Below are 22,970 nucleotides of genomic sequence, written 5' to 3'. Positions count from 1 at the left end.
AGGAATTAGGGATATTTTGTTATTATAAAGTACTTATACTACCTGTGAAATGGTATACTGTTATTTGAAAGTGAACTTGGATTAGCTGTAAATATATATTGCAAACTCTAGGTAAACTATGAAGGAAGTTTTAAAAAGTATAGTCAGTACGCTAGGAAAGGAGAGAAAAAAGAATTATGTAAAATGCTCAATTAAAACTAAAATATGCAGAAAAATTATGGAAGACAAAATAGGAACAAAGAGCAAAGGCAACAAATAAAAACCAATAGCAAATATGGTAGATACTAATCCAAATACATCAATAATCACTTTAAATGTCAATGGTCTAAATATAGCAGTTAAAAGACAGACTGTCAGACTGTATTAAAAAATAAGACCCAACTCTATATTGTCTACAAGAAACCCACTTTAAATATAAAGGTACATATAGATTAAAAATAAAGGGATGGAGTAAATTATACCATGCTAACACTAATCAAAAGAAAGTGGGACTTGGGCTTCCCTGGTGGTGCAGTGGTTGAGAGTCCGCCTGCTGATGCAGGGGACACGGGTTCGTGCCCCGGTCCGGGAAGATCCCACATGCCGCGGAGCGGCTGGGCCCGTGAGCCATGGCCGCTGAGCCTGCACGTCCAGAGCCTGTGCTCCGCAATGGGAGAGGCCACAACAGTGAGAGGCCTGCATACCACAAAAAAAAAAAAAAAAAAAGAAAGTGGGACTAGTTATATTAAGTTCAGACAGAGCAGACTTGAGAGCAACGAAAGTTATTAGGGTTAAAGAGGGATATTAGATAAGGATAAAGGGGTTAATTCTCCAAGAAGACATAGCAATCCTTAATGTGAATGTACCTAAAAACAGAGCATTACAATACATGAGGCAAAAACTGATAGAGCAAGGAGCAATAGATGAATCCACTATTTTAGTTGCAGACGTTAACACTCCTCTCTCAGAAATGGACAGATCCACCAGCCAGAAAATCAGTTAGGACATAGTTGAACAAAATAGCACCGTCAATGAACTGGAAATAGTTGACATCTAGAGACCACTTCATCCAACAACTACACATTCTTCTCAAGCACACATTCACCAAGATAGACCACATTATGAGCCATAAAATACACCTTAAAATAATAGAAATATGCTCTCAGACCACAATGCAATTAAACTGGAAATCAATAACAGAAAGATAACTGGAAAATCACAAAATACATAGAGATTAAACAACACACTTCTTGAAAATGCATGGGTCAAAGAAGAAATCTCGAGAAATTTTCATTTTGAACTAAATTAAAACAAAACCACAACTTATCAAAATGTGTGGGATGCACTGAAAGCAGTGCTTAGAGAGAAATTTTTAGCATCGAATGCATATATTAGAGAAGAAGAAAGCTCTAAAATCAATCATCTAAGCTTCCACCATAGGAAACTAGATCAAGAAAAATTAATTACAAAGTAAGCAGAGGAAAAGAAATAATAAAAATTAGAGCAGAAATCAATGAAATTGAAAACAGGAAATCAATTAAAAAATCAACAAAACCAAAACCTTGTTCTTTGAAAAGATCAATAAAATCAATAAGCCTCTGAGCAGGCTAACAAAGAAAAAAAAAGAGAAGACACAAATTACTATTATCAGAAATGAAAGAAAGACACCACATGAACATTAAAAGGATAATAAAAGAATACTATGAACAACTCTATGCCAACAAATTTGATAACCTAGATGAAATGGACCAATTCCTTAAAAGATACAATCTTCCAAAACTCGAACACGATTAAATAGACAATCTGAATGGCCTAATCTATTAAAGAAATAGGGAACATTTTCTAACTCATTCCACAAGGCCAGCATTACTCTAATACCAAAACCAGACAAAGAAAATAAAATGGACCGATATCTCTTACCAACATAAGTGCAAAAATTCTCACCAAGAAAATCAAATGAACAATGCATAAAAAGAATTATACACCTCAACACTCAAAAAAAAAAAAACCCCAAAAATCACATTATTATATCAATTGATGCAAAAAAGCATTTGATAAAATCTAACACCTATTCCTGATAAAAATTCTCAGCAAACTAGGAATAAAGAGGAATTTCAACTCTTTTTTTAAAATCTATTAAAAGTCTACAGCTATATTATACTTAATGGTGATAAACTTGAAGCTCTCCTGCTAAGATCAGAAATAGCACAAGGATGTCCCCTCTCACTACTCTTTTCAACATTGTATTGGAAGTCCTAGCTAATTCAGTAAGGCAAGGCAACGAAAAAAGTATAGAGTGGGAAGGAAGAAATAAAACTGTATTTGTTTGCAAATGGCATGATTATCTACATAGAAAACCTGAAAGAACTGACAAAATAACTCCTAGAACTAATAAGCAATTATAACAAGATTGAAGGATACAAGATTAATATGCAAAGTCAATCACTTTCCTATATACCAGCAATGAACAAGGGGCATTTGAAATTAAAAACACATTGCCATTTACATTGGCACCCCGAAAAAGTGAAATACTTAGGTATAAATCAACAAAAGATGTACAAGATCTGTCTGAGAAAAACTACAAAACTCTGATGAAAGATTTCAAGAAAGACTCAATATTGTCAAGATGTTTGGCCTTCCCAATTTGATCTATAAATGCAACACAATGCCAATCAAAATCCCAGCAGATATTGAAAACAGATTCAAAAGTTTACATGAAGAGGCAAAAGACTGATAATAGCCAAGTCAATATTGAAGGAGAACAACAATGTCAGGGGACTGACACTACCTAACTTCAAGACTTACTGTAAAGCTACAGTAATCAAGACAGTGTGGTATCGGTGAAAGGATAGACATAGAAAAATGGAAAAGAATAGAGAGCCCTGAAATAGACCCACATAAATATAGTCAACTGATCTTTGACAAAAGATCAAAGGCAATACAATGGAGCAAAGATTGTCTTTTCCACAAATGGTACTGGACATCCACATGCAAAAATACTAATCTAGATGCAGAACTTACACACTTCACAAAAATTAACTCAAAATGGACCACAGACCTAAATGTAAAATGCATAACTATAAAAGTCCTAGCAGGTAACATAGTAAGTAGAAAACCTAGGTGACCTTGGGTATGGCAATGACTTTTAAGACACAACACCGAAGTCATAATCCATGAAAGAAATAATAGATAAATTTGACTTTGTTAAAATTAAACACATCTGCTCTGCAACAGACAATGTCAAGGGAATGAGAAGACAAGCTACAGACTGGGAGAAAATATTTGTAAAAGGTACCTCTGCTAAAGGACTGTTATTCAAAATATGCAAAGAACTCTTGAAACGCAACAGTAAGAAAACAACCAGATTAAAAATGGGGTAAAAGACTTGAACACACACCTCACCAAAGAAGATATACAGATAGCAAGTAAGCATATGAATAGTCGTTCACCATCATATGTCGTTAGGGAATTGAAAGTAAAACAACAATGAGAGACCAATACATGCCTATTAGAATGGCCAGAATCCAAAACACCGACAACCCTAAATGCTGACAGGATGTTTAGCAACAGGAACATGGTGGGAATGCAAAATGGCGCATCCACTTTGGAAGACAATTTGGCAGTTTCTTAGAAAACTAAATATACTCCTACCATATAACCCAGCAATCATGCTCCCCGGTATTTACCAAAATTAATTGGAAACTTTTATTCACAAAAACCTGTACATGGATTATAGCAGCTTTATTTATAGTTGTCAAAACTTGGAAGCAGCCATGAAGTCCTTCAGTAGCTGAATGGGTAAACTGGGGTACATCCTAACGGTGGGATATTATTTAGTGCCCAAAAGAAATGAGCTATCAGGCCATGAAAAGACATGGAGGAAATGTAAAAACATACTAGGAAGTGAAAGAAACTAATCTGAAAAGGTTACATACTGTTTCCAACCTTATGACTTTCTGGAAAAGACAAAACTATAGAGAGAGTGGAAAAATCAGAGGTTGGAGAGAGGGAGGGATAAATAGACAGTGCACAGGGAATTTTTAGGGCAGTAAAACTATTCTGTATAATACTATGATGGTAGATACATGTCATCAAATATTTGTCAAAACCCATAGAACACTGAGAATGACCCTAATTTAAACCATAAACTTTGAGTGACAGTGATGTATCAATGTCAGTTCATCGATTGTAACAAATGTATCACTACAGTGTATGATGTCCATAGTAGGAGAGGTTGTGGGTATGTGGGAATAGGGAGTATATAGAAACTCTCTGTATTTTTCATTCAATTTTGTTTTGAACCTAAAATGTCTCTAAAATATAAAGTTTATTGATTTTTTTGAAATAGAGCATTCTCAAATTCACAACTTGGAAGTTCAGGTTCAGGAGGTCTTGGGTCAGGTATGGGTATCTGTTTCATAAATTCCAAGATAATTCTGATTTATAGTTAGGGTTGAGAACCACTGGGTAGATGCTGGCCTCCTGATCTTTCAGAATTTAACTGTACTGTTCAGTTTTTTCAGACCTTAAATCTCCGGTAGGCTTAGTCTTATAAATTCATCTGTAGTGATATGTTAATATCAGATAATGTTTATATGTCAAATGTTTGCATTTATAAAAGGGTCTCTCTCTATGTAAATGCTTAAACAAACAGAAGCCGGGTATTATAGACTGGCTGTCTCTAAAGAGCCTAGTCATGGAGCTAAAATGATGATGCTTTTCCAAAGTTCTGTTCCATCCATGCCTTTCCATGGAGCAAAGAAACAAACAAGACATCAACAATCAAGGACATGGCAACTATGATTCCATCATTCACACGTTAAATTTCCTTCAAAAGAACAAGTGATACTGTTAACCAGGCCCTTCAAGCACATATAATACAAACAGCATGATTGGAAAAGAGAAAATGAAAAATGGCATAAGAAACCTTATCTTTCTCCCATAACCAAGTATACTAGTCCCACCCTTTGGAGCTCAGATGAACAGAATGAGAATCATGGAGTTCCTAACACTAGCCCTTTCTTTCTACATAACCCAGAATGATGTAGCCCTCTATTTAAAAAGCAGTAAAAAGGATGCAAATGTTCTCCCTTGAAACCCAGATGTTTTCTATCTTTTTAAGCTCCAATTATTTCACCACATTATTTAGCTGCACTCACATCAGATCAGGGCCACCTGTTACATCCTCTACACATTTATGAGAGATTTAATGTTAAGTTTGTATTTTTGGTTTACCTAGAGAAGTCAGAATTCAATTGAGAGGATGCTTTTAAAGTCATCTTGGGGTCAAAGGATGTGTATATGGCAGATTAACAGATAATTAAGACACTTTGTTGTGTAGTATAAACAAAATCAAACCTAATTTGTGATTCATTATTACATAAATTTGGATATAATCCAGGATTAGAAAACTCATCATCTGAAATAAAACTACATGCCAGAAAAGCATAATATAACATTGTTAGACTATAAGAAAATTAATTTTTAAAGTTCCATTATAAAATATTTTATTATAGGAATGTTATTTATTACCAAGATAGGTTTTTCATACTTAAATGCTCTATTTTTGTCTTGTCTAAAATTAAATATGTTCACTCTGATAACAATACGTGACTTGAAGTATATATTACTGCCTTTCTAATGATAAATAAGCATTTGCACACACACAAAAATATCCTAATTAATGTCCACTCAGTAAATAAGTGTTTATTGAGTACCTATTGTGTACCAGGAACTGTTCTCTGTGCTAAGATATGGCAGGGGACAAAATATACAAAGTCCCTGCTGTACTCAAATGTTGAAATAAATTTCCAGCTAACTCTGGAAGAAAAGTATCTTCTCAAAAATGAACCAAAAAACCAACATTGTAAAGTTAATGATATCACAATATTCACAGATTATTCTTGAGCTTCTGACATAAATACTACTTATTATGCATTATTCCAGCACTTTAAAAGTTAGTAGCAGATGATGTTATCTATCATAAGACAGCTACTAAGTAGAAGAGAAATGGGGAAAATAAAAGTGAGAAGCACACCTCCTCATTCTACTCATCTCTCTTGTGATCAGACATGTGTCAATTAAGAAAGACACTGAGAAACCCAATTGCAAAGCCTAATCTTTAGATAAAATTTCTTGAAACTCAAGAATATTTACTTGGATTGACCATAAGACTTTCGGTGTGGCTAAAACATTGTTACAAATTAGATTGGTTGTGGTTTGGGGAAGCTTCACTTTTCCCATTTTCCTTCATTCTCGGGAGATGTGTGGCAGAATCAGAGAGTGTCCATTCTCATTTACCCTCTTATCTGAACCCCGACCATAACTCTTTTTTCCCATTCAATTTTAACCTTGGATAAATATAGTTTTAAAATCTAGCAGTCCTGGAAAGATCACTGTAGAAAGAAGACAACTTTTTTTCCATCTTAAATACAACTTCAAAGTGGCAGACTGGAAAATCTCTGCAGGCAAATGTGATGTCACTAAAGAAATCACACACTTACCCGTAGAGATTCTACAGTCTGACATCTTCAAGCATCGAAACGTTTCATCAACCATGCTTTTCTGTATGCAGTTCTTTGACTTGAAGTAAATCTGGATTAGCCAAATAACCAAATTATAGCTAGCTTACTAAACTTTGGTTTCTTCTAAACCAAGGGGACATACATACATAAAGGGTACTGACATAATTCAAGTCATGAGCCATAATTCTTATTAGATTTTATTGCTACATTCTTCACACAGCTTTGGAAAGTTATTCCTAAGAGCACAAAATACGCACTTAGACTGCACACAGAGAAGGAAAATGCCTCATGATGGTTGAATCCCACTAAGGTAAATTGTAAGATAAGAAGGTTAAAAAGGCTTAAAGCTGTTTTATCAAAGTGTGATCCCCTGACTAGCAGCAGCAGCATCACCTGGGAACCTATGAGAGATGCAAATTCTCATGCCTACCCCAGGACTCCTGAATTAGAAACTCTGAGAATGAGCTCCAGCGATATGTGTTTTAACAAGCCTTTCAGGTGATTCTGATTCACACTGAAGTTTGAGAACTACTGGCTTAAAGAAAACAAAGATTATTGCTGGAACGCTGAACTCAGAGATCTTCTGATGTTTTATATGAAAAAAATCAGCCAAAATAATGTGTGGTCATAAAAGTATTATTGTCTAGGATACGTTTCCTTTCTACATTGATTACCTTAGTAATAAACATAAGCATTAATAATGGAATGAAACATCTTCCTTTAACTCTTACTTTGCCAATGAAATTGCAGAGCTCTGCTTACTTCCTTAGAAATAAAGAGTTAAGAAATCTTATTTAGGAGGAGAAAGCGTTTTCATGTTTGGGAGGATTAAAAGGGTACTGACATCATTCAAGTCATGAGCCATAATTCTTATTAGATTTTATTGCTACATTCTTCACACAGCTTTGGAAATTTATTCCTAAGAGCACAAAATACGCACTTAGACTGCACACAGAGAAGGAAAATGCTCTCACAATGAAATTATTTTAGACTGACACAATAATATTTGAAAGACTCAAGACTTATTCTCTATGTAACATCTTTTCAAAATAAGAGGTGAGTTGTATAAATTTGTCTTTTTCAATATCCTTTACAATTTTCCCTCTTAACAGTTAAATTTGGCTATAAAAGATCTAATTCTGTGTACTTAAGAAAATTAGTTTCCTTTCCTCTCTGATATTATAAAAATTGCATGGCTGAAAGGATAAAGAAACACAAAACCCCCAAAATATTAAAAATTATAACTGAACTTGGCCTTTAATGACAATGAATAAAATACACAATTTAGTTCTTGTATATCAGAATGGAGTGTCTGAAATTTTGGTTTGCCTGTTAATCAGTAACTTCTGGTAGCATGTTAAAAATTTATCTTCAGTTTCATTCATACTGAATTCATTTTTATTATTTCTGGACCACAACAATTTCCCATGATATGATGGAAATATGGTAACATTCAAAAATTGAATTAGATCACACAGAAAACACCAACTCACTCAGATTATAATAATAAGGTTTGGCTTGTTCATGAAAAGTGAGAGCCCAACTATGTCCAAAATCTGCAAAGACAGTGCTAGATACCAGCAAGATGTTTTAGACACCTCAAACAACCCGAAGAAGTACGTTTCCTCAGACGAGGATGAAGAGGCTCTTTAAATATCAGGGTTCTTTGCTTTTATTGGAGCTAAATCAATTCAGTATTGATGCAATTACTGATCAGGAGCTCCAATGCCATCAATAATAATAAAAAATTACTAACTGTTATGTGTAATTTGATATACAAAATCTTTTCAAAACATGGGGCTAATTGCAGGATACAATAAAAAGTGATGCTAGAAACTTAGCAACCTCCCAAGGGGAGATATCGATAGCAACAACTAATAGCTACTACTGCATGAAGCACTCTATACACATTATCTAATTTAGTCCTCACACAAACCTGGTAAGGAAGCTAATATAAACAGTACCATTTTATGAATGAAGACATTGAAGCTCAGAAAGACATAAATGGAAAGGAAAGAAATTATCTGTATCTGCACAACTATACATCTGGGACAAAGTACTATGGAGGAACAAGCATGGAACTATGGGTCAGGAAACCTGGATTGTGAATATTTGACTCCGCTTATGGCCTCTCTGGATTCCAATTTCCTCATCTTTAATACAAAGTATCTTCTTTACTATTTATTTCCTATGGCTGGGAAACCACTTGCTAACAATAAAGAGCTGAAAAGATGTAGGATGTTGTTATTATACTTGGGGTGAACTAGGCAAGCTTTGGGCATGGCCTGGTTTCTTGCTATTTCCCCCCCATCATTGATATGGAAACTGTAAGAGAAAGAATGCTGATGGAAGTATTGATTTGCCCCCATAATTATCCCCTCCAAAGGACACTGGCCTGATGTCTTTGACCATCCTCCTTGCCAGGCCTAGCCATGTTCCTTTGTCCCACTCTGGTGATCCCAAGACCCCTCATCTTTAGGGCAAGCAAAGAGCTTCTCTTGAAGGACTATACCAAATGAATTCACATAGTCTTTCTTCTTCTGACCGGGTAGCAGATCTCCTCCTCTTTCAAGAGATGTCAAGGTTTTCAATAAATGTGTAACTAAAATACACCAATGCCCAAGGGCCTGTGCAGAAATAAAGCTTGGCTATAGTGTGCCACCCCTTCGGAAACTGAAATTCCTAACTGGATGCAATCCTGACAGATATTTCAGAAGCTCTATCATTCACAGAAATTAACATTTCAGATCTGGAAAGAAAAATAATGACTACTTACTCAAAATCTATTATTTATTGAGCATTGACTTCATGCTAGGCATTTTACATGCACTGTCCCATTTAATCCTTCTAACAACCTTGAATGAAGTCGGCCTACTAATGGTCCTATTTTGCAGATGAGAAAATGAAGCCCCTAGAGTTTTAATAAGGGCCTTGAGCCAATTCTGTTGGACTCCAAAGTCCATCATCTTAACTACTACCCAATTTTAATTCCCAGAGGTTAAGTGGCCACAGGTCATACAACTGATTAGTGGTAAACCTGAAACTAGACCTCAGTTTTCTTTGTACCATATGACACTTATTCCTATGTAAACGGTCTATATTCTTGTCAAAGTGCCCTATAGAATTATTCAATTTGTGATGCAAGCCAAATGGCTGACTCAAATTCAAAGCTGCTAAGTTATAATCCACTGCCTAGAGTGGGCACCAAGGAAGAAAGGTTCATATGAATTCTGCATCTATTTATACTTTAACACAAATGCATAAATGATAAAATCGTGCCTTTCTATTGCTGAGGACATGACAAACCATCGAATTCACACATAATTTTGAAACAGACCTCATCCTTTCCTAATTCTGCTGGCAACCTAAAAATCAAGGCAAAACAAATCATTAATATATTGTAGCACAGCAGGGATAATTTGGGGGGTTTCTAAGACCAGCCTTGAATTAGCACTCATAAACAGGTAAATGTTACCAAATTCATTGTTAAATGTACACATTGCTTGTCAACTCTGTCTTCTGTAAAGTTTCATCTGAAGGACCCATTAAGGATATTACAATATGTAAAAAATAGATAACCTTTCCATTTGAAAAATAGCTTTCAATTTTCTGTCTTGGTGGTCACCCACCATGGTGGCTGCCGTGGAGAACGTCCTTCAGCTCATAAATGATTACCTACCAAAGTGAAAGAAGCACATAATGAAACGTGATCTAATCAAAGGTGTGCTTAGTAGTTATGCTAAGTTGTAACGTTACTTCCTTGAAGCAAAAGAAAGTACAAAGACACCTTTCCTGAGTAGCTTTAACTCAACATTAGCTTTCTCCTTCTTTACTTCCTCTCCTTATTGTCTCACCTCTTATTTTCTTTCCCTCCTTCTATCCTCTCCCTCATCTCTGCAAAACTCAGAGCTGTGTTTGATTGTGGGGAGGGGTTGAGGTAAAGAGCAAAATCATTTCAAGTGGTGTGTAAAACAACATCACCACTAATTCACATAGATTATTCTTTCCCCTGAGGCTCCAAACAGGAGCTTCCGTAGAACTAAAAGTCATATTTCTTTGCACAGGTTATTGCCTTAGGGAAGCCAGGGATCACTATGTGTTATATGAAAAAGGTAGCTTATTGGGACTTGCCTGGTGGCGCAGTGGTTAAGAATCCACCTGCCAGTGCAGGAGACACAGGTTTGAGCCCTGGTCTGGGAAGATCCCACAGAGTTGCAGAGCAACTAAGCCCGTGCTCCACAACTACTGAGCCTGCACTCTAGAGCCTGCGAGCCACAACTGCTGAGCCCATGGGTGACAACTACTGAAGCCCACACGCCTAGAGCCTGTGCTCCACAACAAGAGAAGCCACCGCAATGAGAAGCCCATGCACTGCAATGAAGAGTAGCCCCTGCTGCCTGCAATGAGAAAGCCCACTCAACAAGGAAGACCCAACGCAGCCAAAAATAAATAAATAAATAAATAAAAGAAAAAAGTAGCTTATTGCCATTATCATTATTGACAAATATTTGCTGAACACACCATGTGCTTGGAACAGTGCTGGATACTGTATGCTCTTGAAGGCTTTAAGCAAGAAAGACCAGGTATTCCCTTTTTCAAGTGGGAATTCCCCTTTGAACCCTAATTTTCAATGCCCTAATGAGTTTGGAAGGAACATAAAATTATTCCTCATTTCAGGATTTAATTATGATTTTAAAATCAGGATTTTATTCAGATTTTTAAATATCTCACTTTTACGGAATTTTACAGATTTTAAGTGTTTTCCTTAACTCATTCTTAGAACAAGCCCTCTTTTATCATTTGATATATAAAACACTCTAACTGACCACATTTGACTTTAAATATCTATGTAGAAGGATATAAATTCATTTAAGAAGTTAAGCATGTAAAAACCATGAGTAGTAAATATTTATAAAGATGATAATGTTCTCTCTCTTGACATGGGTGGTGGTGATATGGGTGTGTTCACTTTGTGATAACTCATCAAGCTGTACACTAGTGATTTGTGCACTTTTCTGTAAGTGTATTTACCTCAATAAAATACCTTACACAAATGTATATATATGAAGAGTCCTGACATCCCCTCCCCCAAACACCTGCAAGCCCACAATCAGAATATCTGATTTCACCAGGGAGTATTTATTCTGCCTCTCCTACAGCCCTCAGTTCTTGCCCTAAGGACTTTTATTCTCCAACCTCAATTCTAAGAGATTGTTTTCAGGGCCTCCCTCCCATCAGATATTCCCCCTTCAGGCTTTTTTTTTTTTTTCATGGGCTTTCTTCTGTAGACTGGGCCCCTATTTTCTCCAGTAGGTCCTGATCTTTTCTTAATATCTCAAAAACAGTGCAAAAAAATGTTTCCTTCATTTTTTCCTCCCAGTACTATCTCTAGCTACCCTTGCTGCTGCCCACAAACCTCCAGATGTCCTTTTACAAGTGCCGGCTCAGTGGTTTTCTCAAACTCCTCTTTAAGAAGGGTTCATATGATTAGAAAATGACTATGCCCTCTCTCTCTCTTTCCTTTTCTCACTATACCTCTGGAACTTGTATTTCCAGAAAATGAGACCCATGTTTCCTTGCCACTCCATGGAAAAGTACTGCTATTGGACAGTCTCTCGTTTTTAGTTTGATTTCTATAGACATCTTCCGGATAGGGTTGTAATCAACATAAAATACTTAGTATAAGGCTAGGCCTTGTCATAACTCAGTAAATAGCAGATTTTGTTATTGTTATTAACAGTAGTATGATTAGCTAAGGTTGTTTTTTGTTATGACAATAGAGTCAACTCATTCATTTTTTCTTTCAGTTTCATTGAGTTATAATTGACATACAGCACTGTATAAGTTTAAGGTGTACAGCATGATTTGACTTACATATTACATACATCATGAAATGATTACCACAATAAATTTAGTGAACATCTTTCATCTCATATAGATACTAAATTTCTTAACCTGTGCAAATTGCTGTAATGCTGAAGGAATAATAAAATAGCAGCTACCATTTATTAAGTGTTCTATATCTGGCATTGTTAAGTACTTTATATAAATAGTCTTATTTAAGCCCCTAGCAATCCTATGAAACAGACATTGGGATCCCATATCAAAATTTAAAAACTGCGTTTTTGGAGGAGTTACACCATTTTGCTGGGTCATTAGCCAATTGAACTGACCATGGGGATGCATTTGCTTCTGAAATAACCACCTTCTTGCAGGATATGCATCCTGCCAGATTGTGGTATGGCACTCAAACCCTCAATAAGAAGCCTTTGGGACCCAATCAGGCACTGTGAGAAGAAATCTCAAACCAGGCCCCAGCCTCTAAGGAACAGACAATGGGTAAGTCAACCTTGTTCCAACTTTGCCCATCATTCTGTCCCTGAGACCAAAAGCTTTCCAAGCTTCAAGTACCTAGTCATTTTCCATTCTTTTGTGTTTGTTGCCTTTAGCATCTCCTCACCATCCCAAATCAAGTATTGTCTTATAAAACTGTGACAAACTTAGAGACTAAAGTTTTTTCTCTGTTGTAAGAATCTTCAGAGGTCCGAGATTCTAGACACTCTCACCTAAAAATTTCTGGGATAACCTTCCCTCTTTCTTTTACTGCATGTGTACTCTACAAAAGAAGGTAGGTTTAAGCTGATTCAGCCACTATGACTACAGCCCTGTTGAGCCATGATCGATGCCTCATGTCACTGAAGCTAGCTATTGCTGTTTCTCTGGTCTCCAGAGGACCTTCCAAATATTCTTTCTTTTTTAAGAAAGTGAAAGTGGCATATGCCAAGTCTTAAGGGTTACAATCCAATTATACACAGGCAATCTCTAAAAATTGTTCTAATAGCAATTACTTCATTTCTTTCTCTCCAATTACTCATGTCAATATCATTATCCAACCTGCTAATGGTTTTCCTTGAAGAGGTTATTCATTCATCTGGTTGGCTCCAGTTATGAAAGATGCATTATGTCCCTTGAAGAACAGCTGGCTTCTTTTTAAGCCTTTGTAGAAGCTTGAACTAGAGAAGGATAAAGCCTTTTTTATGGGAGCCATCCTTTATATCAGTTACACTTCTGCTGTGCCGTTAATTGTGACTACCTATTCAAAAATGTCTCCACCATTCAGAATGTGGAAAACATGCCAGTGGGAAGCTCAGCTCAATGGCAGTTCTGGCTTCAGCCTTGGGCTGGACACCCACTTATGCACAGTATGACTCAGACTCCCTTCTCGTAACGCCTTATCTCTAGACACCATTCTCCATGAATCCCTTTCTCTATTCGTAATCACTTCTAATCCTCATGCTCCTCTGTCTGACCTTCTCTTCCCACAAAAATCCAGAAAGTATGCACTTAATAAACAAACAAATCCATTGACAAAGATAGATGTATTCAGGGCAGCTTTACCAAAATTCAACTTCAAACTGGTATTTAACAAAATTCCAGCCAAAATGCTCATTTGTAACTCCAGCCAACTATTTTATTAAAACCAATTTGAAGCCAAACATTTTCTGAATGCCTACAAGTCTACAAAAATAATAAATAATGTTTGGCTATATTTCAAACCTCAGGGGATTCAGAGTCCCAATTCCAGAAAGAATAAGAAGGCAAGGTAAAAAGGAAGCTGACCTGAAAAAGGTAATCGCTTGGCGAGTGACTCCCACCCAGAAATCAAAGAGAGGAAGTTCATGTGGGGAACCTCCAGGTAGTCAGCACAACTGCCAGGAAATTGGGACACAGAAGAGAATCATGTTGAATGGATTCTTAGAAGTCCTCTCACACATCAACACCTTTACAGCTGTTTTTAAAATAGATTTTCTGCCTTATTTGAGTTAATTTCCAAAAGGGGGATTGCAACAGACACCCAAATGTGACAAAATTAATACTACTCCAGGTCCAGTGTGAGTTGGAGTACCCAAAGACCAGAGATGTTTCAGAATTTAGACTTGAAGGCTGAAGGAGGACTAGATTTCTAAACAACATGTCTCTAGTGATGGAGTGCTCATATCCACAAAGAAGAGAAAACTGAGTTATAAATATAGCTTATGTCAACTCTAGATACCATGGGGTCCTAAGAAACAATAAACATCATGTAAACTCAGAAGTCCCTCAGTGTAGAAATAGAAACACCCTTTGACCTACATCCTAGTCTACTCTGGTACATCAGTAATAAATCAGTGACTTGAGCAAGGTACAGAAGTACAGTAGATATGAAAATTTTCTAGGAAGAAGGAAAATAAAGATGACACAAGCATAAAAAAGGAGTGGAATCTTTTCTAAAATCTAGAGGTTAGAAATTTTTTTTTAAAAAATAGAAAAAGTAATTTAACCAAAGCACATGGTAGTAAAGTTAAAACAAAATAAAACTAGAGTTAATTGAGTATCTATGTGTCAGATTCTGTACTAGGTAGACATTTTCACAGATATTATCACATTTAGCTCTTAAAAATCTCATGCACAAGTATTAAAATGTGGAAACTGAGGCTCCAAGACACAAAATAATTTGCCTTTAAAGCCCACAGCTAGTAAGTGGTAAAACCAGGAATCACACCCAGGTCTACCTTACTCTGAAGCTCATAGGCTTCTCAACACATTATGCTATGTTCTACAGTCAACTTGCAGTAAGAAGAATAATCCTTCCAAGTTTTCAGGAGGTATCTAAATAATTCCAGCTTTGAGTACATATCACTGGCCTTCAGGGAAATAGTAAAATTGCCACTATCTGAACAGATCCAATGACCTGACAGGAATTTCTTTGTTACATCCAAATATAAATCTACAGAAAACCTCCAGTAGAACTACAATCACAAATGCATACATTGCAATGTTCCTAAAGGTACCTGTAGAAACATCCTACGATGGATTTAGAGGCTCCCTTTCTTTGGTGATATCCCTTAAGTCTCTAAACAGGATGTATAGACACTGTTAGAAATAGCTTACTCCTCGATATTTTACTCTGCCACTATTTTTTCAGTTTTTCTGGCCTATGGACTATCTAGCCAGGTTAGCATACTTTTGTTACCAAAACCACTTCTATCAGTTTCCTCCAGTTTATTTTTTATTTCTTTATTATTATTTGTGATATGCGGGCCTCCTTTTTATTTTTAAATGGTTTTATTTATTTTGCGGTACGCAGGCCTCCCACTGTTGTGGCCTCTCCCGTTGTGGAGCACAGGCTCCGGACGCGCAGGCTCAGCGGCCATGGCTCACGGGCCCAGCTGCTCCGCGGCATGCGGGATCTTCCCGGACCGGGGCATGAACCCATGTCCCCTGCATCGGCAGGCAGATTCTCAACCACTGCGCCACCAGGGAAGCCCCTCCTTTTTATTTTTAAATGCCCATCACAGCAAGTCAGTAAGGTGGGCCAAGCAACAAAGTGTGTATCTGTGCTCTCCCTTCAGAATCCTCCCCACTGCAGTTGTAGGTATGACATACCCTGTCTCGGGTTCACCCACAGCGGTCTCATCTTCCTCATCAATGTACAGTATTTCCATTTATGATCTTCTTTTTCTAATGGCTTCCAGTAGAGGAAAGAAGTACATCTTTATTCTTGCTATCTCTACAATCACTTGTCAGTGTTAAACCTTCTAGGAAGAAAGGAAAATCAAATCTAAGATTAAGAGGAAAGGGGAAAAGTGAACCATCATGCATATTGCTTTGAAGTTGGGTCTGATTCATCCTAACCCCTTGAGAGAAAAGACAGAAGAAATGACAGGCCCTTGTTTTTTGATTAGGATAAAATCTTCTATTTATTTTTGATCCTGTACAATTTGACTCCAGAAGGTAAACTTAAAACTATATTTCAAATATGAAATTCCACTGAGTAGACATTTTTATTTTTCAAAAAGTAACCTTTTACTTAGGAGTTCATATGAAAAACAGGATGATACTCACTTGTTCTTTCTCAATTGTTTTCTAACTCTATATCTACCTGATTTTTTTTCCCAGATAAAAGGTGTTATAACTCAGCAAATTATCACTATCCTAATTCTCTCAAATGTCAGTTATTCAAGGACATGTTATGAGCTGGAATTCATAATTCTTTGCTTCAACAAACATTTGATTTAGTTCAACAGTTTTTATTGAGTACTTATTAAGTATCAGGTGCTATACTGAGAATTGTATGACTGAGAATATGGTAATGTTCATATAAATATGAATAGCATGGTCCTACATTTAGAAATTCATGGCCTAATAGGGAGACAATATGAAAATAAGAAAACATCATTGTGTATAACAGGTGCCAATATAGAGAGAGTACAAGTCGAAAGGGATTCCAGAGAAGGGAGACTGAAGAGAGTGTTGACTGGAAAAAAAATGCACAACGTGAGAGTTGTGCGTTAAGCTTTATTTGGGGCAAAATGAGAACTATAGCCCAGGAAAGAGCATCTCAGATAGCTCTGAGAAACTGCTCCAGAGAGGTAGGGGGGAAGGTCGGTGTTACATATGATTTTAGTGGGGAGGGGCGGTACGTGCAGTCAAGCACACGTTAGCAGAGGCTTGCTGCAAGTCACGAGGAGTAGATGTCACGGTTAATGATTTCAGTGCTTTTCTAGATATGAGGAGATGCAAGAATTGGGCTCATGAAATCTTCTCCTGAAAATATCTACTTATCTGAAGACCTTTCCTGCCAGTTTTTCCCAGATCACAGAGTGCCTCATTCCTGCTCTCCACCCTGAACACATTTCAGGGGCTGTTGAAGGTCAGCAGCTGCAGCAGCTCATGATTTAATCCTTGAAGAGGTAGATGGCAAGTGCCAATTTGTAGCTGGCAAGCGGAAGCAGTGTCTGATGTTGTCTTTAGATTCAGTATCTGTATGTCAGTCACACAAAGTGTGTGTATGTGTGTGTGTATGTGTGTGTGTTCAGGAGGGAGAGAGGAACAGGAAACCATTCTGAGTATGAGCGAAGGCATAATACAGTTCATTGGATTCTTGGAACTTCAGGCTGTTTGTTATAGCTGGAGTCTACAATGCAGGGGAAGAAATGATCTAGTGTGAAATGAAGCTAGAGGGCAAGGTGGGGGAAATCCCTGCCAAATTGCACATCCTGGCCCCCAAACCAAACCTACAGAATCAAAACCCGAATGTGAGTCCAGGGGATCCACGTTTGTAACAAGCCCCCCTGGTGCTTCTTATGCACTCTGAAGCATACCCCAAATTAGGTGGTGGAGAACCTCTGCGGGCATCTCCTCCTCTCTCCTTTCTCAATCATTATTCTTACCAATGATTAGCCCCACCCAGTGGACTAAATAAAGAGGCTGAGGCTCAAGACCCAATCCAACTTAGACATAATAAAGCAGCATGAACAAACATGGAAACTACCATCTAAAATGGTAAGACCTGGACCCCCATTGTCATACCTGCCCCTTGGATGAGTATATGGTCATTACTTTTTTCACTTACGTAACTGTTGGTTTTCTTGCTGAGGAGCTACGTTAGGGTGCTTGGCTTTGGTATTCCCAAAATCTTTTGTAAAACTTGTTTTTAAGTGGGTTTTGAGTGATTGGTTTTACATCTACCTATCCTCCTACTTGATTGTGTTTCTTATATGTAAGGATTAAATAGGACAAATCCTTTCTAAATGCAAAGATTATACTTTTACACATCACATGCAATGCTTGCATATGCCAGAAATGTGTGAAAATAAGGTTTCAACTCAGCAAGAGGACTAACTTGATAATGTTTCATCAAGAAAAAAATCAGAAAGCGAGAGAGAGGCATGGACATATATACACTACCAAACGTAAAGTAGATAGCTAGTGGGAAGCAGCCGCATAGCACAGGGAGATCAGTTCGGTGCTTTGTGACTGCCTGGAGGGGTGGGATAGGGAGGGTGGGAGGGAGGGAGACGCAAGAGGGAAGAGATATGGGAACATATGTATATGTATAACTGATTCACTTTGTTATGAAGCAGAAACTAACACACCATTGTAAAGCAATTATACTCTAATAAAGATGTTAAAAAAAAAAAAGAAGAAGAAGGAAATTAAGCTCTACCTCCTGGAGGAAGAAGTGTCAAATAATTTGTGGACATTATTAAAACCACCACAGTACTTATTAATTAAATTGATTGATTTTATATTAAAAAAAAGAAAAAAAATCAGGGATACACAAGACTTCAAACGAGTCTTCAGCTGGTACGCTCAGTGAACAAAGCCATGCTTCTACCCAAGGCACTTGTGTGATTTCCTTCTTGCAGGTCTAACCTGGATGGCTGTGAGTTGGCTTAATCTCAGCTGGCAACTGTGAGATGTTCATACAATCCCCCACAGTGGTCTCTGGGATTATGCTAAACAGAGCAATTTCCTTTGCCCTCATGGATCAAAAGACTTACATGACAACCAAAATTAGAATACCAAATTTCTATTTCATGACCCCCAAAAAAGCTGTTATGGTTACTGTTTTGTGCTCAGCCTCTTTTCATCTCACTAAAGTCTTTTTCTGAAGTCCTTTTACACTGGAAAGGCTTTACTGAATTCATGTGCTATTTATAGCATTTCTTCAATGCTACTTGCTTTTTTAAAAATTGCAACCAAGGGAGTCTGTGTGTTAGAAGCTGAACCTAAAATGTTTTCCTTCTGAAAACTCCTCCCACTCTTTTAGTAGGTACTACTCTGTCAAATTCCAAGCAAAAGGGGATGATCTCCTGCCAGGCCCTCCTCAAACTTCAGCTGCCCAGATTATCACATTGAATGGCCCTTCCTCATACCTTCTGTGACTATTTTGCATTCAACTGTCCTAATTGATATTGAAATTTAGAATCCACTGTGGCTCAGTCTAAGGTTGCCAAAAGACTTTTGAGCTGTACCTAATTCCAATTCTTGGTGACCCCTGGAAACAGGCAGTAAACTGTATTCTGCAAAAAGATTGAAAACAAATGCAATTCCTTAGGGTAAAAAATGAAGACCACTTCTCTTCTTCATTCACCCAGCAACACAAAGCAAATTAGGTAGCGCAAATTTATAATTAAATGTAAGATTAACTTTAACAACAAAACTTATTAAAGACGCTGTTTCATAGGTCTTGACTGGCACATAGCTCCTGTGTATCTTCAGGAAGAGAAGAAGCCTGTGTGTCGCCTGATTAAATTACATTTTTGCTATTGAGGTAGACTAGTATGACATTAGGTTTTCTTGCCAGAAATTGATGTTAGGAGTGGGAGGTCAGTTTGAGGACCAGTTATTCCTGGACTAACAGAACAAATACTGAACTCTAAGCCAGAAAATAACTTACCTCTAGTAAGAAGAAGGCTTCATAGTAATTCTCAGGGCTCATTAGGGCCCCTTAAAGCTGTGAAACTCTCCAAATGTCATCTATATCTTCCTGTTAGTTGAAATAACCACTTTCTCCCCTGCAAACATTAAAAAAAATCCCAATTCCAATTCTTGGTGACAATTTTTCAAAAAGGATGGAAAATTGTTTTTTCAAAAGGAAAGAAACAAATGTAATTCAATAGGGTAAGAAACAACTTTTAAATCGTTGAGCACCTACCACATGTCAGGCACTGTTTGTTGCTGTGTTGCACATGCAGTAAGCGTATTGCTGCTGTCTGTAGATGTCTGCAGTAGTGTCTACACATATGGGTACCATGGGCGCTTTTAGTAATGCTAATGGTAAGGGCTCCACCACAGATGAATTAAATCACAATGATCAGGGGTGGGGCTTGGCATCACTATTTAAGAGCTACCCAGCAGATTCTAATGTGCAGTCAGAGGTAAGAATCACTGTTTTTGAGCCCAACAAGAAGGCTGAGGATGGAGTTGAGTGAAAGAAAAACTAGTAGGAAATGGGGTTGGCATACTGATGGGGTGGGCCATGCTAAGGATTTGGGGTTTTTTAATGTGAATGACTTGAGAAGCAAGTGGAGAGTTTTACTTAGAGAAGTGGCATGACCTGTTTACAGGTAACATAGATCAAATAGGATTTTCTCAGAACCGAATCATTTATAAACTTTCTCTAAAGAAAAATATTTGTTGTAGATTCCAAAAAACTTCCTTGCAAATAAACTTTAGGAGTATAGACCATAGGATAAGCAATTCCCACCAAGAGGACAGCTAGGATGAAAGAACAAAAAGGAAACTGAGGAATCAGGAGCTCCAACTCCTTTTGGCAACTAATGAGCTGTGTTACTGTTTTAAGGAAAAAAAATCACCTATCTTTTCAGCCATATAGAATCTGACCTTTTTTTTTTTAACTTCAAAATTCTAGAATTGCATGCTGGTAGTTATTAGCATCAAAATAAAGGGAGGATTTGGCATCTCTACCAGTAAGACATTCAAGGTATTGTTAGATGGGGTTAATTTATGCCAGCCCTAACTGAAAATGGAGTACAACAGGCTCACTATCTGGAACCTTGTTAGGGCCCCTGGGAACTAAGTCCTTGCCTCAATCGCCAACACCATGGCTTGTTACTACACCTTGAAGACTACGTAAGTCAAAGTGGAAGCAGCCATCCTCTCTCGGAGAGCAAGCAGGCAGAGCTTATTGTGAGTCTGCAGGACTGCACCTTAGACATGTGCTAAACCTGTGATCCTGAGCTATTGCCATAAATCTGAACTCCTTCTGCTCAGCACAGACAGCCATGTTCTGTTCATCCCCCAGCTTGTGTGTTCCTGCCCGACCATAGATCCCAACTCACTGAGGCTCTGAGCATTGTTCACATCAGACCTCACCTCTGGACCTGGACTTGGCTTTGCCCTTAGGAGCCATGGTGGCTGTGTGCTTCCCATAGCTTGTAGCTATTAGGGGCCCCGTTCAAAGGGCATACCAATACAGCTTCTTTAAATGCTGCCTGGTTTTGCCCTGAACAGATGTCCTGGCATGTAGTGCCCATCAACCTGTCGTACCCAAAGCTTGTACTGAATGTTCTCTAAACATGTCTGGCTTCCTCCCCAGGTATAGACTTCTAGTCCCTCGTGTCCCACCACCACCCAGCCCCATGCCTACCACAGTGACAGAAGTCCAGAGTCAAATGATTTCTCCACTGATTTCCTGGTTTTCCTTACTACCTGACAGTTTCCTAACTGAGAAAAGGTCTCCTCCTGAGCTCATTCCCCCAGATAATTCTTGACTGAGCCTCCTTAATGCTAGAAATCAACATTTCAGTCCCAGCCTAAAAAGTCAAGGTTTCCATTAGAAATCCATTTCTATTAGACCGCTAGGCTCAGGAGGCTGACCTAGCTCTTCAGTTGCTGCAGGGAGCCTTATGTTGTGAGGAAACCTCAATTTGAGAGCAGGTTTTACTCCATTATTGAGAACAAGCTAGCTAGATGGCCACCCTTATGCCATCAAAGGAATTTATTATCCTCTGCAGCCAAATGGATGTGTTAAGAAATGTGGGCAGGCTCAAATCAGGCCAGTAAAAGTTTCATATGCCACCAAGAAGGCCTTTGAAGTCACTGAGAGTCAAAGTAACCAGAGACATCCTGGCAGCACCCGCATAAAAGCTGCAAAGTAGCCCCAGGCTCACAATGTCTGTCTTCTCTGGGCATCCAGTTTAGAATTTTCTGTGGCCCTTCCCAGGCTACACTACTGGAAGATGAACAGTTGTAGAAAGCCCAGAAAGTGCCACCTTTGTCTTCCTTTGGCAACCCCCCCACTACAAAAAATATTATATATCAAAAACAAAACAACAACAAAACAAAATTAAATAAAAATGCCTGTGTTTTCAGTGATTGTTGCAAGGTCTCCATGAACTCTGAAAGTGGCCATTGTATCCAAGTCAGAGCTGTCTTCCATTAAGGTAGAGCAGGATTAAAGAAACCCTTCTTGGTTACAGACTCAATTCTCAGCTAGAGCCCATCAAGACTGATAACCCTTCCAGGTACCAAATTTGGGCCTATGTATCACATTCTTCATAGTAATCCTCAATGCTGAAACTTCTCATAAAAAACCACACACTCTCCTTTGGGGGTTATGGCATTATTTAACTCATATTCTCAAACTTGCTGCACTTGTGCCCCACATTCCACTAGCAGTGAACATGGTGGTCTGGAGGGGGTAAATATGGGGAAGGTGCTAAGCTCAACCAACATGCTTGACCAAGAAGAAACTCTAGCTTCAAGTTCTGCTCCCCATAAAATATAGCCACCTTTCATTTTCCATTCAACAAGTTCTTAATGCCAGGGAGGTACCAGGCTCTGTACTGGGAATGGGGCCATGAAAAAAATCATCCCTGCCCTCAGTCTAGTGGAGGAGTTGGTTGTTAAGCCAATCACGTAAATATCTCCATTGTAATTATAGTGGTTAACTGCTATGAGCAAAGGATGAGGAGACCTCATCTAGACCGAAGGTCGGGTAGAGATTTGAAGAATGAGTAGGAATTGTATGAACAGCATGGTGAAAACCTTAGGAGAAGGGAGGAGTTGATTGACTCTAGGAACAGATATGGCTGTCCCCTGGCTATCTGACTGTCTGTCAGCTGGAATGGACAAATCAGGAGGATCTCTCTGGAATAACTTCCTGGAGATAACTCT

This window comes from Phocoena sinus, chromosome 13 (assembly GCF_008692025.1).
Source record: "Phocoena sinus isolate mPhoSin1 chromosome 13, mPhoSin1.pri, whole genome shotgun sequence".
Classification (NCBI taxonomy): domain Eukaryota; kingdom Metazoa; phylum Chordata; class Mammalia; order Artiodactyla; family Phocoenidae; genus Phocoena; species Phocoena sinus.
Note: the sequence above shows the minus strand (reverse complement) of the source record.